This window comes from Lipophrys pholis (assembly GCF_963383615.2).
Source record: "Lipophrys pholis genome assembly, chromosome: 1".
Lineage (NCBI taxonomy): Eukaryota > Metazoa > Chordata > Actinopteri > Blenniiformes > Blenniidae > Lipophrys > Lipophrys pholis.
Window position 1 is genome coordinate 52,998,572 of NC_137635.1, and position 17,850 is coordinate 53,016,421.

Genomic DNA, 17,850 nt, shown 5'->3' on the forward strand with positions numbered 1-17,850 from the left:
TAAGGACGATCACCTGGGGATGTCTGTCGGTACCGAGCAGCATCGTGTCGAAGCCGGAGCATGAAGTAGAGGGAAGGTGCATGTAAAATGACTTGTTCTTGACTTGGTTTAATTGCACTTTCGCATGTGCGATTAGTCTTTATTTTGGCCTAAATTCGCTGTTTGATAAATGCGTAAAAGTAACATTGCAGACTGGATGAATGCCGGAGTAAAACGCGGGTTTTAATTGCATTTCCTTGGAGTAATTGAATGACACAGTTGTCCTCTGCAAACACTTGGGTTCGTTTGTTCCTCTCACCTTTTGGCGCTGTTGCGCGCGGCGGGCAGGTGCGCCACGGAGCCACTTCGCGGGTTTCTGTGCGCCCATTGCGGCTACAGGAGCCCAAGTTTAAGGAGTCCGGTGTTTGTGTCTAACTTTATCTTGATAAGTTGCTGTCTAATGTGATTAACCTTGAGGGATTCACACACCACTTGTGTCACCTCGCGCTGTTGTTTGTTGCGGCGCGACGTTAAGCCAAATGAGACCTCCTGTCATTATTTCTCACTGAACTCGAGGTGAACTTAAGTAATAAAGTCAAAGTGCTCGTCTGGAAACAGATTTCAAGGTGCATTTCCTAAAGCATAGAGTGCGTGCCATAACTATTTGATGCGTAAAGCTTTTCTCACTTCGACTTGACGTTATCAGCTTAAGTGCAAAACACATTTCAACTTCTGTGCGTAATGTTAAATCCCATCTGTAATCCCCCTCTATTGTTGTTTTTACTCGTACGTGTTTAAAAAGGGGTCTTAAGCTTTCATTATCATACATATTTCAAATTGTAACGTGCGTAAAATGTCTTCAAAACGGCGTTTTGAATGAAGATGACTGATTTTAAAAAGTTGATTTGTGCTCTTTTCACGGAGGTATGTTATTTTGTGGATGAAAGTGTTTGCATTGTCTTTTATTTGGAGTTTGACAGCACTGGAAAAAAAAAATGTATTTCACAGATTTCCAATGCAAACTTTCCCATTCAGACAAACGTCTCATTCAAAGCTACACAGAGAGGTAATATCTCCATTTAGTCACTTTATTGGCGATGCTCAATGGCAGTGCAGACTTTAACCTTCAATATAATGACCGTAAGTTGCTCCGGGGGATTTAGCATTCAGTCTAAATGAGCCCCTTTAGGGTTTATTTCTGCCTCCTCCTCAATGGCATTATCTATGTGGAAAAAGACGCATTAACCCGGATTCATCCTAATCAATGTATGAACAATGAATATCCAGTGAGAGGCTGATCCATACTGCCAGTTGCATTTACAAATCAAATAAAAAATGGGCTGTACCTTTCTGTGTGTTCAACTACATGTAGCAGTGCGCGCGCGTGTGTGTGCGGTGAAGTTATTCTGTGACGTGCGGTTTCAGTTCCAGTTGGATGCTGAGGGATTCAACAGACAGTCGATGTGTTCTTCGGGGAGCCTGTTGGGGGCAGCATGGCACACACATACTATGATACCCAGATGATGAAGTTAACCTGCAGAGTGGAAGATTCACACACACACAGATCAGGATTCAGATAGACTTGGGGAAACTATTCGCTTTAGCATTTGTCTCATTTGTTTTGGATTGATTAAAACACGCAAGTTGCCAAATAATTACAGTGCATTATTATTTTTTTTACTATTATCCCCAAACTTTACAGAGGTTTCTGTTTTTCTAAAGGGGATCTGATGCACTCGGAGCTCTACAGAAGTCCGAGTGAGCATTTTGAAGTAAACAAACAGTTTATATCTCCATGTTTCAACACCATCAGTCAATTCTAGTGATTGAGAACTCTCGTACCCTGCAGCTCAAAGTATTCCCAGTGCCTTTTTGTGTGAGGTTTATCAGTCTTGCCTGCTGGCAGCTTCTGGAATGGGAGATTTATTGGAGTGGGCTGCACTGCGGGGCTCCCAGCGGTGCTGAAACCATCGATAAATGTGCTCCTAATTGCATGAGTGTGTGTGTAAATATGTAAACCAGGAAGAAATCAATTGGGTGTATTTTACTCTCTCCGGCTAGGTGACGGATTAGCCACACACGAATGGCGAAGTAGAGGCTAAACACGAGCCCCCCTGCATGCGGCAGGAGGCATTTGTTACGGAGCGCATGTGATAACGGCCCAACGCGATAATTAGATCAGCGAAGTAACCGGAGCGCCAGTTTTACCTCGGCACCTTGTGACTGTGCAGCCTCAATCCGATCACAGCGCAGGGTTCCCTCTGGAAGTCTTTTAATTTGCCCCTAAAGGAACAAAAGCAGCTCTGTGATCAGAATCACGCCGTATCGGTTGCATTTCCCTTTTTGTGAACTTGTTTATGCACCTGCTTATCTGCTCTCAGTGGCATGGCGGACATGAACTGCTCTTTTGTTTTATTCCCTCTCTGTTGCCTTCACTGAATGCTGAAGTCCCCCCCCCCCCCCCCCCCCCAACACTATAAATCACTTGTTGTGTATGGCCAGTGCATTTGTTTTCTGCGTTATGAGGACAGATTTTCGTTTCTCTAGAAGGCCCGGCCCTTTGATATCTATACTCCGTCTTTTGACCAAGCACATTAAATTCCAGGGAGCTGTGTGCTTTGTTATGTTGACCACCGTTTCCAGCAGCCATAAAAACCTGCCTTGTTTTCTGATAGGAGTGTGTGTGTGGAGAATAATGCCCGTGCCGGAGTGCAGAGCTGCAGTTTGTCACTGCGGAGTGACTGCTGCTGATAGTGTCCTGCTTGACCGATCCTGATTGCCATCCAAGCTGTGACTAAGGAGTAAAACAACACATTGGCTGCTTGAGAAGATAAACAGCACTTCATTTGAAGCCTGGCAATAATGCAGCTGGTTTTTCACTCATGAAATGTTTCTCGTTCTCGTCCCCCCCCCCCCCCCCCCCCCCCCTTCTTCAAGCTGACTCAGATTTAATAGAGACTTTTCCGAAAGGTGTCCTGAAGGGTGGCAGTTTCCTTTGTGTGAGCCAGTGGAGAATGAAATTAAATATGCATGTGATTTTTTTTTTTTTTTTTTAAGCGATGGCTTCAACCAATGTTTGGGGGGGGGGGGGGGGGGGGGAGAGCTCAGTGGTGATTGATGATAGTACAAAGCAGAAAGTGAGGTGTCTACATTCTTCTGTAACTTTGCTTTTCAGACACTTTTTTATTATGATGATAATGAAGGCAGCGGAAACACATGGATTTACTGAAGCTGTTCAAACACTGCGGGTACATGTGCGACTTCCTCGAAGAGGGTCTGCTGCGTTTGTCAGCAGAGCTGTCTTCACCCTGATCATGGTTGGTAGACATGGGGAGGTTTGTGTGTGTGTGTGTGTGTGTGTGTGTGTGTGTGTGTGTGTGTGGTGTCACTTTAAATGACTAAACTTTAAGAACTGGGAAATATTATGTGCTGCTGTATAGAGATAGAAAATTCTTAAACTACCATTTGAAGTGACGAGTGCGACAGTATTATCTGTATTTTTACAGGAAGTCTGGTCCAACATGCTCCATTGTTTCCTTTTGATTTACATTATGTCTTCAGTATGACAGCTACTGACAAAATAATTCATTCTTAAGAGTATATTTAGTCTTTAAACGGGTAACTCTGCCAGATTTGATGATGCCACCTCAAGTGTGTAAAAAAAAATTCAGAAAATGTCCAAATCAATTGTCAGTGTTGCTGAACCAAAGATCAAAATTGAGGGTTTTTTTGGAAGCCAAACCAGGAGGCTGCCAGGTAGCAATTATTTTTTCTATTCTCATTAGACCTACTGAATCAGCATAACAAAAAGTTTTCACTCTGTAGGAAAAAAAACGCAGTTTGACTCATTATGCGGCTTTGTAAGCGTGCATCTGTTCTCTGGAAGCGATTTGTAGGAAACGTATGAAATCAGTCACGGAAGTTGGAGTCGGTACTCCGAAAAATAAATAATTTCACTGCGTCTAAGATCAGATTGATGATGCACCGCACCGCATGGCCAGCCAAGGGTGGAGATTTCCAATAATTCAACTAATAAAACACATTTAATATGAACTGAGCTATTTTAATGGGAAGTGCAGATTTTGTTCAGACATATAAGACGTGACTCAGTGTTGATTTGATTGTAATACAAAAAAAAAAAAAGGCAGACCAGAGAGTAACTGAATAACATTGAAACAGTCTTTATGTAGTTATCCTCTAATTGAAAAATGCATTTTTTTCAATCTGATTTTCTTGAAATCTAAGAAACCTGGAAGTGGTTTTGATGGTTTCAGGATGTGAAGGGATGTAGAGTCCGGTTTAATGGATCTGATGTGATAGTTTCTGCACTGATCTGAGATTCTCTCTTTTTTTAAACTTAGTTTTATTCGATTTTGAAGTTTTCATGAATGTGTTCGACAAATCGAAATACATGTACATTCAATAAGGTCAATAGGTTATCCGAGTTATTTATTTCTATTTTCTAGGAGTCGGGTGTCGGATACATTTATTTCCTTTTTTAGTATATGTTGTAGTCTGTTACAGAATCTTTTACATTATTGATCTGAGGCTTCCAAAACCTTCTGCAGCCGGGGTGTCAAACATGCATGATGCTCCAATCCGGCCAAACCTCTGAGCAAATTGTAAAAGTTTCACAGAAAACAGGTTTTATTTTTAGGATGCATTTCTTAAAAGTAGCGGACACAACGCCGAGACCCAAGTTGAGATATCGCCATGAAGCCGAGCTACGTCGTTGCTCAAAGTCACGAGTTTGTAAAAACACCCATAATGCAACAGCTACAATAAGGTTTTTTTTTTTCTTAGGGACATTTCACTGCATTTTTCATTCAAAATGGCTTCATGTTGAGATTCTAGTCATTTTCCATAGAAATTGTTTGGTTTTGTGAAAATATACATTTTCATCTCGTATAGTCTGCGTCACAACAAAGAAAAACTTAAAATTTCAATGTTGTTATTGCACTTTCTTTACTGGTCCGGACCACTCGGAATGAACATGAACTGTATGAGCTAAAATATGTTTGACACCTCTGATATAAAAAAACTCGGTTAATCACTTTAGATTTTATGTGAAATTCTGTAAACGTCAGCAGAGTTCTCTCTCTTGCCTAATGTGGACTTTATGATAACTGTATGATAATTTGACCTGATGACCAGTTAGGAAATCCTCTTCTGGAAGCTTTTTTTAACTTCATGGTCATCGTCTTAAAACTGGACCATTGTCTGCAAAACACGACTGATTTATCCAAAATGAGTATGAAAGTGTCCGTCCAATGAGAGCTGACAAGTGTCCGGAAAAACAAATATTTTCAAGTTTAATTACTGCGAAACGACACAACAAACTCGTGACCGTCCAAGTACTTGTTGACTGAACTGTAAATTGTCTTTCATGACGCTTTGAAACAAACAAACCTCAGTTGGAGCGCAGAGCCTACCAATATGGCTCATCATTCTTCATATCCCTGGAGTGCCACTCCACATTCAATCATTAGCTGTTGATTTGCAAGTGATTTTATTTACATTCTTGAGAGGCGGTAATAGTTTGAAGTCCATCCTCGAAGGCGGCTGATGTGGCGGCGTTATCCGGGAGCTCTGCGCCGGAATGATAATGCCTGGAGACGCCACTGTGTGTGAAGGATGCCGGACAAACAGAGATGCTCTAATTATACACGGCTCCTTCTTCAAATGAAGAGGATAAAAGCTAATGAATCGCACACAGGCCAGCACAGGGGCTGCCTAATGAAGAGCGAGCGAGAGAAGGGAAGTGTGTGTGTGTGTGTGTGTGTGTCTGTGTCTGTGTGAGGCATGCTCGAACAATTCTGTGATCTCATCACCGTGTCTAAAGAGGGAAAAAAAAATCCCTTGTAGGAAAAACAACAACTTACTATGCAGTGGCTCATGTTTACAGAAGTCTGCACTCGTAGGTGGCTCGGAGACGCTGGAAGTTTTCACTAATTAATGCTCCAAGGGTCTCAACTGTTATTAATGGTGACGAAGAAGAGGAGGAGGAGGAGGAGGAGGAGGGAGGAGGGAGGAGCAGTTTTAATCAGGACATTAGCCTGCCTGCTCAATTGATTGTTCGGCCTCCTCCTCATAACTCAACGTGCGTGTCACATCACTTTTACTCGTCTTTTACTCAAAAAAATAGTCGGTTCAGAAGTAAATCTGTGTCGGTGACAAACGACTTGACAGTTGCAGGAGCCGTTTTCACTGTCAAGATTGGATTGACCTCGACCCCGGCGCGTTCGCTGTTCATCTTCACTGGCTGCCGTTCAATCGGCTGGATGCATTCAGCAACCCCCCCCCCCCCCCCCCCACCCACCCCCCCGGGGGTTATTATGTGAATTGAAATTGATTCTGATAGCGCACACTTTGATATTTGCTTCAGGTGAGAGTACAGCCTTGACCCCGGGCGTGAGGCTTAATTCCAAGTCTGTCAAACAAAAAAATAAAAAATAAAACTCCCTCTTCGCCCACAGGAGTCCCGCACAGCTGAAAAGGTGCAAAGTTTCTCCTGTAATTTCATGAATAACTCAAGTTGCCTCCTTCGCGGGACAAGAGCCCTCGCTAACTTGGAGGAGAGTCGGTTTGGTGCCAGGAAGCTGTCTGCGTGGGCCGCTGCCGCCGCCGCCTCTCGCACACATGGTGGTGGAGGGAGGCGGCGGCGGTGGGGGGGTGGGGGGGGTGGGGGCTGCTGCTGCTGCTGCTGCTGTTTCACCTTGTCTCCTGTTATTTATTAGGCTTCTGTCAAGGCTCAGGCAGCCGGCAGGTGTACATCCCTCCTCCTTTTTTTTTTTTTTTTTTTTCCCCTCTCTCCCCATCCGGACCTTACGAGTATAACCAGGGGCAAAATCCTCCATTACTGTCAGTCTGAATCTGCTGGCGTCACATTAGCACACGTCACGCAGTCATTAATGCATTAGGCCTTGTTTGAGTGCCAGTTATTTGCATTAGCTCTTGCGCTGCCTATCTGCCCCCGTGCTAAAAGCCGTCTGGGCCGAACCTATTGACCATTTAACTGTTCAATAATGAAGCGTTCCCCGAGGACGTGTTTGGCCCCAGCGGTTCTGTTGGAACGGCGGTTATTAGCAAACTACATTGACGTTTGTATACATTCTTGCGACGTTTTCAGCAAAAATTGGAGTGTAATTTGTCTGTTTGACCCAATGTTTTGAAAGCTGAGGCGTCCCTCGGGCACACGATCGCGTAGCCAACAGTCAAGTACAATATTACCCGCTCTTATCCGCCGCTTCTTCTTCCCAAAGCAGAATGTACCTGATTATACTCCTATCGGTCACACTCCGGTGCCTATTTGCAGGCTGTTATCTGTTTGCGGTGGAGACTCCTCGGGGAAGCGTACAGCCGATAAGGGAGCGTTGTTCTGTAAACAGCCCTCTGACCTCCTCAGGCTGGGCTGGGCTCCTTTTTAAATGGGGCTCTTTTGTATCGGCCCAGAGCTCAAACCTCCGCATGACTGATTCCCGGGGGCGGGCGGGGGGGGGGGGGTTAATGGCGTTACTGTCACTCTCCGCAACAGATAGGGGGCATCGGTCCAGAGATGTCTGAGCACAGCAAAGTACAGGGGAGATGTACGGTTCACAAAAAGCTCCTGAACTCAACGGAACTTGTCAGAATGGATCGTCAAATTAAACTGAGGTGTTTTCCTTTACTGCCAAACCGAATTTGAGGTCCAGTTTACGAGACATGTCAAGAAAACGGATCGTTTTTCGTTTCAGTCAAATTTAACATGGCAGAAACACTGAAACGATGTAGTTTTCATGTTGGGCCACCAGTGGGTGCTGTTTTCTTCTTTTTTTTGTAATGATTCCTCTCGCATTCACACAGAACAAAACCGTACAAACATTAACAAATACATTGCAAGTGTATTATTGCAAGTTTGGATATTTATACAGTATATGGGATAGGAAATACCTTGATTACGGTAAATATAAATGATTTGTAATTTTCTTTTGTTAATTCATTTAAGTTAATTTCACTTTTTCTTATATACTTTATGACTGTAAAACAAAACGGAACACTGCGGCAGGTGACAAACATTATTTGCGTCCCCCTCTTCACATATAGGGGTGTGACCAAAATATGTATATTGCAATCAAATACATGGATATGAACATACATACACAGATATCCCATGTACACTTAAAAGGAAAAAAAAAAAAATGAAATCCCCAGAAAAAACAAAAACAAACGCCTGCCTGCAATGTAGTCAAGGAAAGGTTGCCATATCAGTTCATGCTTCTTTGCGTTCCCCTTATTTCACTTATTTTTATTCTATTTCATTCAGGTTGAGTGTTAAAGACATAAGCACAAAATTGTGAACAGCATGTATAATCAGTTTATTTTTCTTCAAATAAAGAGTTCAATAACAAATAACAATGTTCGTACACAGACATTTATATGGACAGACGACCAAGTTGGATTATTATGGTGACTGTCAAAATAAAAGTCCCAGGAGAATATGGACTGGGAGTCATGGCTCTATGGAGGAAAACAGTTCTGATGGTTCATCTACTGAGCATGTGCAGTAGCAGCGTTTCAGAAAGCGGCGTTTCTCCTTGTTTCCATGACGACGGAGCGCTTTCAAAGAGTTTTCACTGTCTTTACAAACAAACGCTCCCAAAAAACATTATTTTTTTTTTTTTTGCATTTTCACCTGAAATCGTTGCCGCGTGAGCGCGCCCCGACTTTTCAATCGTGTGGCAGAACGACCTAGAATTCTCGTCCTTGTGATGAATCTGTTTGCTCACTGGAATCTGACAGGAGTGGAGTGTGTTAACGGCCCTTCTGGGGGCCACCGGGTTAACCGCGGCGCCGTCCACTACTGCAGACGATCAGCCCGAAGGTCGGCGGCTCAGTTTTCCGGCGCATTCCCCGCTCAATTTGCCGCCGCGGCCGAGCGACTGTTGGCCTGAGCGCCGGCGGCACACTGCGAGCCTCTCCGCTGCTCGGCACCGCCTCGCCGGGAAACGGCTCTTGGGCCTCAACAGCTGCAGGAGCTGCTGAAGACGGCGCAAACGCAAAACAATAACTGGAAAAGATGATGCTCAGCTCGAAGCTTGACTCCACACCCTGTAATCACAGTTTTTCCACGCGCAAGAAATTACAGGGCACGGGAGTCATTAGAAGTGTGGCTGCATCCCCACATCGCCGAACGGAAACAAAGTTGAAAACACATGTTTTTGGAATAATGCACATCTGAATAAACAAACCGGTGGAAATCTGACAAGTTGATGGTAATGATAGGACGCCGCCAGCCGGGAGGATAAATTGGAAGCGATGATCTCACACACACACACACACACACACACACATACACACATATTGGTATTTGAGTAAAAGAGGGAGTAATTAATGTGGAAAGACCCGGAGCATCGGTTGGTTTTTCTCAGCCACCTTATCATCAATCCCACTGTTCCACCGCCACGTATTATTAAGCTTAAATGGGTAGGAACAGAATTAGTATGTTTATTTGAGGATTCACAATGTTATCTTTTTTCATTGTGAGGATTGAGAAATCGGACGTCATGCAGATGAAACGGTTTCACCATTTGGAGCCTGAAGGAAATCGGCTAAAATGGACATTAAATCACGGTTTTCTTCAGCGGGAACGTTTCTGATGCTAAAAACCTTTTTCTTCCCGGTCTTCCGAGTCCTTGAGCGAGTCCCCGAGCTAACTCCTCGACGTCGCTCCTGGATCTCTAGATGGGACGTTATTCGTAACGGGAACCCGGCTGAAGGTGGAAAACAGCGACTTAAAAGAAACTGAAAGAAGGCACAAGATTTGCGTCGTTGAATTAATTTTCATAGTTTCATTTTGCTGTTTTTATTTTTCCTCGCAACTCTGTAGATGCAAGCAAACTGGCATAAAGTAATATTACATTTTATTTTTCAGTGACTTTCAGGAAGTTCACTGTACACGATGAACACGTTAGAACACATAGAAAACCCACACGGGAAAAATGCAAACATCCAGGACCCAGTTTTAATTGTTGATCTCGTCTCGTACCAAAACCTTTCTGAAGGAAATTCATCATTACACTCTTATGAATGTGTATTTAAATGTCGTGGAACACGCCTGGTTTGTTAACGTCTCAGCATCGCGGAATCTCCAGAAGATTCCCGGAGCAAGATCCCGATTCGCACTGAAGAAATGATCAACAACATTCAGGACCATCCTCGTGGCTTGAAGACTCTTTCTTTGACAAAGTCTGGCGCTCTTTTTTTTTTTTTTTTTTTTTTTCTTCTTCGGGCCGAATCGGTCAAATCTTGATATTTTCACTTGAGCCGCTGCGACGCCATCTTTGATTACCCAGAAACCCTTGCGGCAGGTTTCCCAAGCAAAACGTAAACGGTTTGATGGCGACAAAGTTTGTTTGTAAACAAATGGACTTTGATGAGATCGACTTGAGGAACTGCAGGTTGGAAACTTGTGGTTTTCCTGTGTTGGTTTATTCTCTGTGCAGAAATGAGACTTTTTATGTGAAGTAGATTTTAAAGATTTTTTTTATTTTTCTGGTGAAGTATCTTTAAACAACCTTCAAGGATCTGCAGTAGAACAACATTGTTGAACCTGTTTAAGCAGTGCTTTAAAAAAAACAAAAAAAAAACCCAGCTTTTTTTTGTTTTTCACTGCATGTAATGTATTTTTTCACCATTAATGGCTCATTGAAATGCTTAATTTTAACCCCACAGTTTGGTTAAATGTTGACTTCCGAGACTTGTGACTGCGGCCTTGTTTACATGGCAACGTTTCACATGATAACGTGAAACCATGCAGCAACAAATTGATCTTGAAAAACTTGTTTTAAAATCTTTTGGTATATTTGCGCCTAACAGAAGTAGAAAACCCCTTTCTTCCTGTTAGAAATTGTTCGTATGCGCCGACTCTTTACACAGATAAAATATTCTAAGTATTAGAAATCTTGTTGAATTGTTTCTTTCTTTGCAAATGAAGTCAAACTGACCTTGTCGAGAAAGTAGATGTTTCTCTTCATTGCCACTGACATGTTTTGCATATTTTAATTTCACAAATATTTTGTTTCGTTTTTCTCAGCATCCTTTTGCTTCAGTGTATTTGAAGCCCAAATTTTCCAAATCTTACATTAGTCCCACTCCGGTGCTTGTCGGCCTTGAGACTTGATTGAAAGAAGCTTTTGGTTAAAAATATCTCTCCTGGAGTCGGGAGAATGTTGAATTAAATGCCTTGGGGAAACGGCGTGAGGAGGCCGCAGCGCGGCGTTTATCACACAGTGTGAATGTCCCGTGTTCGATTCCAGAGGTCAGTGTTTGTATGTTCTCCCTTTGCACATGTTTTTAATAAACAAAACGCAACTTTTCAAAAACGGCCCGAATCTGTCGTCGTGAAAACGGGCAAAGACGCGACTTTCTGGAGATGCTCAGCGTCCGTCACCGAATAGACGGCGGTCCTCCTGCACATGCTCAGTAGAGACAATGGGAACAATGTTTCCTCTTTGGCGTCATGACTCCAAGTCCATCTTCTCCTGGGACTTGGTACTTTTATTTTGACAGTCACCGTAATAACGATCCAACTTGATCGTCTGTCCACTAGAATGTCCGTGTTCTCCCGTTGTTGATGTTTATATCGTATTGTTCTTTGCGTGCGTGTGTGTGAGTGGTTCCATTACAAAAATGAAAATACAGCATCAAATAGTGGCCGTACATGCTTAATTCTTTTTTTACATCTTTTTTGTGGCAGAAATGAAGTTGTTTCCCCCTCACAGTCAAAAACCATGTAATTAAGGCTTATTGGTGACCTTTGCCTCATGGGATCGTTGACGGATGACAGGATTTATCCTGCATATAGTTCCCAAAAAACCCCAAACTTTAAACTTGAGCAGAATGCAGAGTCGATACCAGTAAATTTTCGACATAACGTTCGCGTGTCGGTGTCACAGGCCGGCGTGTCTCACCTGTGGAGCAGCTCCACAGCCCTTTTCCTCGCTCGTGGAAAGTTCCAGCAGCATCAGGCGGTGTCCTGGCAGGGTAGAAGTGCTCTGGCTGGGTGAAGAGGATGAATAATTCACTCCCTAGAGCCCGGGCTGCTCTGCCGTGAGACTAATATTCAACAGCACCTGTGTATCTGAAAATCTCACCCCCCCCAACCCGCCAGGTTCCTCTCCCCGGGGAAAGCCTCACCCCGGCATCACCCCAGCTGTGCTTCCTCCAAATTGTCAGCATCGCATTGGCGTGGCTGGAAACGTACGGAGGAAATATAGATCAGTGCACAGCAGACCGAGTGTGACTGGACTTGGAAATGCTAAGAACATAATAAGGACTGGATCCTGGACTTTTTTTTGTTTTTGGTTTGAGGACATGTAATATATCTGGTCTCATTTGAAATCTTGAAATCTTTCGAAAACATATCTCCATGTTGTTGTTGTGTGCCAGCCCCGAAACTGCATAAAATAATACACCTACAGTCTTTAGTCAATTTTTGTAAATTTTTACTTTTCCATAGAGTACAAAATTAAAATTATAAAAAAAAACAAACAAACGTGTTATTCATCTTTATTCGTACAAATTAAAAAAAATTTTTTTTCAAAAAAGATATTTGAACCTTTTTTGTCGGGATCATATTCACATATTGACGATATACACATGCGGTCATATTTCCGCATCATCCTTAAGGATAAAAAACCCGTGAGTCAATTTGTATCATAGATTTGAGTCAAACTGTAAAATATTGGTAATAATCTCACACGTCTCCATGGAAAAACACAGTAAAGGACGTTTGTTTAAATCTTTCCATTCAACAATTATTGATGTGATTTGATCACTCTTAAATTCATCGCTTCTTACCATTACCTGACTCCGAATCGTACTTCCAAAGATTCAAAGCAATAACAAGCAACTTTTATTAATATAAGAAGTATGTTTGTATTCATATTGGGGAGTAAAAATAAAAAAATCGTCAGAATATTAAATACTCAAGTGAAGCACAGACACCTGAAATCTACTTAAGTACTTTATTACTTACCATCTCTTCCTCATGTTAAGCTTATTTTATTTCTAAGCTCAACATTTCGATGCAAAAATCAGCTTCTACATCATTTAAATATCCTGAATATATATTATATTACACTTAATATTTGGTATCTTCAGCATTTTTTTTTAACTGCAGCTTTAAAACTGAGTTTGATTAGTGAATAATATCTGAAGCAGTGTTTTTTTCCCCAAGTCTGCTCATTCATCAAAGTTCTCACGATAACAAACAGTATTTTTCCCTCTCTGACACTATTTTTGAGGATCTAGACTGTGCACAATAGAAATGGTGAAAGTTAGTTTAACTTCAAATGAGCCCAATGCTTCCAAAAAGTCATATTTAGGTTAATTTTTCAAAAAAGGATGCATGTAGAAGTAGTTGATCGCACATTTAATAAGGATTATTTTGCTGATCTAACCTTAGATCATCTAAGGTAATCAAAAATAAGAGATTTTCAAACACAACAGGGCTGAATGCTCTTTTAAGGGTTAACACTTGTATTAAACTCATACCTGTAACTAAACCACGGCAGCTTAAGTCTTTAATTTAGTTTACTTTATTTCCTGTCAGGTTCTAAGCCTTCACCTTTCAACGGTGGCGTGGTGAGGCTGACGGGACTCCGGCCGAGATCAACCCCGTTAAATTTTCTAGATCATTCTACTTCATTTCTGTGATTGTCCGAACAAAACGACTGTGAAAACAAGTCGCGTAGCATCGCAGGTTGTTTACGGCGCAGCGCCTGCCCTGTGTGTTGTTGTGGGGAGCCAGTCGGGGTCTCGTGCACCGGTTTTCCTTCCTCGTGTTTCCCCTCCTTTGTCAGGTAGTCGCCCCCGATCTCGGGCTTATTATCCGCCGAGTGACAGAAGGTGGCGGCGGCGGCGGCGCCTTGATGAAAGCGAGGCCCCGGCTAATTGGTGACACCGCGGCGCGAGGGAACGCGCGAGGCAGGAAGCAGACTGGCAGGAGGAAGAGGAGAGGACAGCAGCTCCGACCCTCGCGCCACTGAATTAAACCTGTCATGTTGGTTTGTAGAACACAGAGGGAGAGAACACCTCCACCCTCCTCATCAAAATCCTGCAAATGCAACAGCACTTCCTGACCAGAGATGGACCCGGTAACCGGGTCACCACGAGAGTAACCCCCCCCCCCCCATTTCTCTTCAGTCCACACTTGTATTGGCAGATTTGTCTTAGTTGAACCATGGTTTCCGGCGTTTGTAGGCAACATGAACAAGTGAAGGCCTGATAGCGAACATGTCAAAGACACATGTTTTTCTTTACTCGGTGCAAAGTAGAAAGAAGTGTTATTTAAACAGTTGTAACTAAAGATACCGAGTACACAGCGTGCAGTTTGACGACAGCAGAAGTTGGAATTATTTACATTTGAAATTGTAATATTAGTGATTTTATAAGACCTTTACAATTGGTTGCTTTTATTAAAGATTCTCAGCAAAAATCACAGGCTAATCTGTTTTATAGCTTTTGCTTTAAAGAAAAACAACCTGTCAATTAAAGTAATTTATTTTAAGTGAAAACACAAAACTTTCATTGCATTGTGTGTCTGTTTACATGACTGCGGTGTTCGGAGCTTATTGAAAAAGGGTCACAAGACTTTTTCTCCACGGCAACAAGGGAAAACGTAACTTTTTGAAAATGCTCCTTTGGAAACGAGGGAAAACGAGACTCCTCTGCAACCCTGCTCCTGGTCGTGTGCGCCATGATAAAGGATTCTTCTGCACATGCTCAGTAGATGGACAGTAAGAACAATGTTTTCCTCCAGTGTCGTGACTCCCAGTCCATAGTCTCCTGCGACTTGGTGCTTTTATTTTGACAGTCGCCAAAAATAACGATCCAACTTGGTCGTCTGTCCACTAGAATGTCCACGTTCTCCTAGTTTTAATGTTTATTTTATTTCTTTAATTATAGTGAAACGCACACGTTTCACTACAAAAACAGACACTCCATCGTCTTCAACATTTATGCTGTTTCCGTGTAAAATCGATTTCAAAAGTTGCAGTGAAAACACGAAACCGTTCTGAAACAAAAATGCAGAAACGATTTGTTTTTACTTTGAAACATTGTCGTGTAAATGGGCCTTAGAACTGACAAAACTACTGTATGTCACAAAATGTGTTTGAAATCTGTTGGTTAAGTTGCTGCAGGATATATTTAATCCCCTTCGTCGTGTGTGAAACTACTTCCAACACAAGGAATTGCTGTAGAATAAATGTAATCTTTCATCTGTACTTATTCCACTTGTTACCAAACATACCTGCTGTACATCAGATTTTCTCACACCTCGTCTACAAAGTGTCGCTTATTGACTGCAGATATTCCTTTAGTCTCCCTCTCTTGAGATTGTTTTCCTGCCACAACAATCCAGTAGACACAAATTAAACCTAATGTGCAGTTGCTTACAGCTGAAAATGGCATTTTAAAAAACTGAGCAGCCAGTGATCTATCCAGAATCAATCACATGATTAATCCACGCAATATTTCCTCTGATGAATTGTTATTAAAACAACTCAGAACTTGCACACTGAGTAGAATTTGCACGGTTGGCTGCAACGGAATCAAAATGTTTTCCCTGTGATTTGGGTTAACCGGCGCTTCAAGCTCGGACTGCATGGAAAGCGCCAGTTGTTGCCTGAAGCTCTTCCTGCTTCGCTCCGAGGGGGGGGGGGGGGGGGAACCGTCTGACCCCCGCCCGCCTCGGAAAGCTGCTTTGGCTCCCTGATGTCCGTCAGAGCTTCAGGGCTTCTTCCAGGGTGTCGGCGCTGACCTTTTCCCGTTGGTCCGAGGAGTATCGTACAGCCGGCCTCTATCTGTCATGCCCCCAGTTGTGTTTATGCCTCACAGAAGACCACAGGGGTCGGCTCTAATGTTACGTTGCTGTAAAAAAGAAACGAGGTCCAGCTCCGTCCGCTGAAGTCTGTGTTCATTTTGTGTGTTATCTCGGTGAAATTCAGAATTATACAAGTCCTCTAAAAGTTCATTATGGAGGATGACTCCTCTAACATATAGGCGGGAGTTCATTAACTTAAAGAATTGGTGTATGGAAGCAATTTCGTTGCGGCTCAGGAAAGATTAATCCGGAAACTAAAAGGTGTTCAAATCCCCGTCTATCTTCACTGGTTCACATCTGAGGCTAAGCCCATTTGTTCCTAAAAGCCGTGGGTGGGCGGGTTGACCATGTTGTTTTTAGACGTTACACGTAATGACCTGATCAAACATCCTTCTGCGCTCACGGGCTGACAAGCATCACAACAAATCAGATTTCCTTCCACTTCACTTCTCCTCTTCTGACTCAAGTGACAGATCTAGCCCAAGTCTGTGATCTGGCTGTCCCCGGCTACACGTGGAGATCAAAGAAGGCGCAAACATTTCCATAAAAGATTATGTACGACTTGTAATTAGAGAGACTGACTCCACAGCGACAACAAGAAAATATGTGAGTTTTGGCCGGGAGATGAAAGGAAGGTGGGGTGAGAATTATAATAACCAGGTTTGAGCTTTCGTGTCACACTTTTTAATTGAAGAAATCCCCGAAGATTGTCCAGCTTTTTCCTGGAGCACCTGACTCAGAAAAGATAGGTTAGGATTAGTCCTATTAATTTTTTGTTAATGCATTCATGCACATTCATTTTCTTCCATGTAATTAACTTTTTTTTTTTTTTTTTTTTTATACACACTTTGATGGCTGGCCTCCTAATTTCATAAGCCCCAGTGTACCACTGCAACCCTGGCAATGCATTTCTTTAAACAGCCCTCAAACTCAATCATATAAAATTAGGTTATTTCATCCTCCAGATTCTATTCAAAATTGTGTGTAGTTGTCATATTACATCAAGGTACTACATTATGATGTGGAGTGAGTGATGCAAGATTGTTCCTTCAGGCTAAAACTGATTTTTTTTTTTCTTTCTTTCTTTCCCTCACACTCTGGTACATCGGGTTGTCGTATTTATTGCATGTGGAGGATTTTTTCTGAGGACGTGTCAATTGGCGAGGCTGCAGAAGAAGTCTTTTTAATGTGTCTGCGCTGCAGCATGTCATTAGAGGCAATTTCCCTGCCACAAAGAGGGTCAGTAGAGGGGGGTCACATTGTTTTGTGTGCTCATTGGACTATTATCTCGGATTGTGGGAGACAATTTTTGAAATTTCATTTTAATCGTTGTCAGTAGCTCGGCGAGGTGGAAGTTCATCTCACGCACTTGTACAAGGCGACTATTTTTCCTATATTAAGTAGGATGCCCTCGGATGTGTGCACCTTATCGCGTACGAAGGTACTTGCAGTGGCAATGTATGTGGAGGGGTTTAATCTCCTGTGGGAGGGGCTGACATTTACTCCTAAAACTCACCTTTGGTTTCTGCCACTAGGTTTAAATCAGTCTTACCTAAAGCCAGTCAGTTTTTCATTACTGTTTTCTGTCGGAGTGAGACTTCCTGTCATGGTTTCTTAGATTTGCTCTCAAGAGTTCAGATCTAGTCGTGTAAATGTCTTTGTTTCTAACGCAGTCCAGCTCATTATTATTGGCTCCCGTGAAGTTTTAATAATGCAGAATATCTCTTGATATAAAACATAGTACAGTGAAAGAACTGCTTTCTGTAGAGAACTTTGTGATAAACAGTTTAAAACAAAACACAATTATTTTGGTTTGTGATGCACAATAACATTTTTTTTTCCTACCGATAACCAATTTAATGCCTCTTATAGCCGAAGCTGGAACGATAACTGATAATATTTTCAATAGTTTATATGCACACACGAGGTAAAGAAAGGCAAAGATATAGGTTGGATGGGTTGAAACTGGTAGATTTTTCTTGGCACTTTGGCCAAACATTAACTGC

At 42.5% G+C, this 17,850-nt stretch overlaps 1 protein-coding gene across 1 annotated transcript in view; it reads left to right on the top strand.

The window, feature by feature from the left end:
• LOC308117024 (receptor-type tyrosine-protein phosphatase mu) overlaps nt 1-17,850 on the top strand; it is a 176,173-nt gene that overhangs the window by 390 nt on the left and 157,933 nt on the right.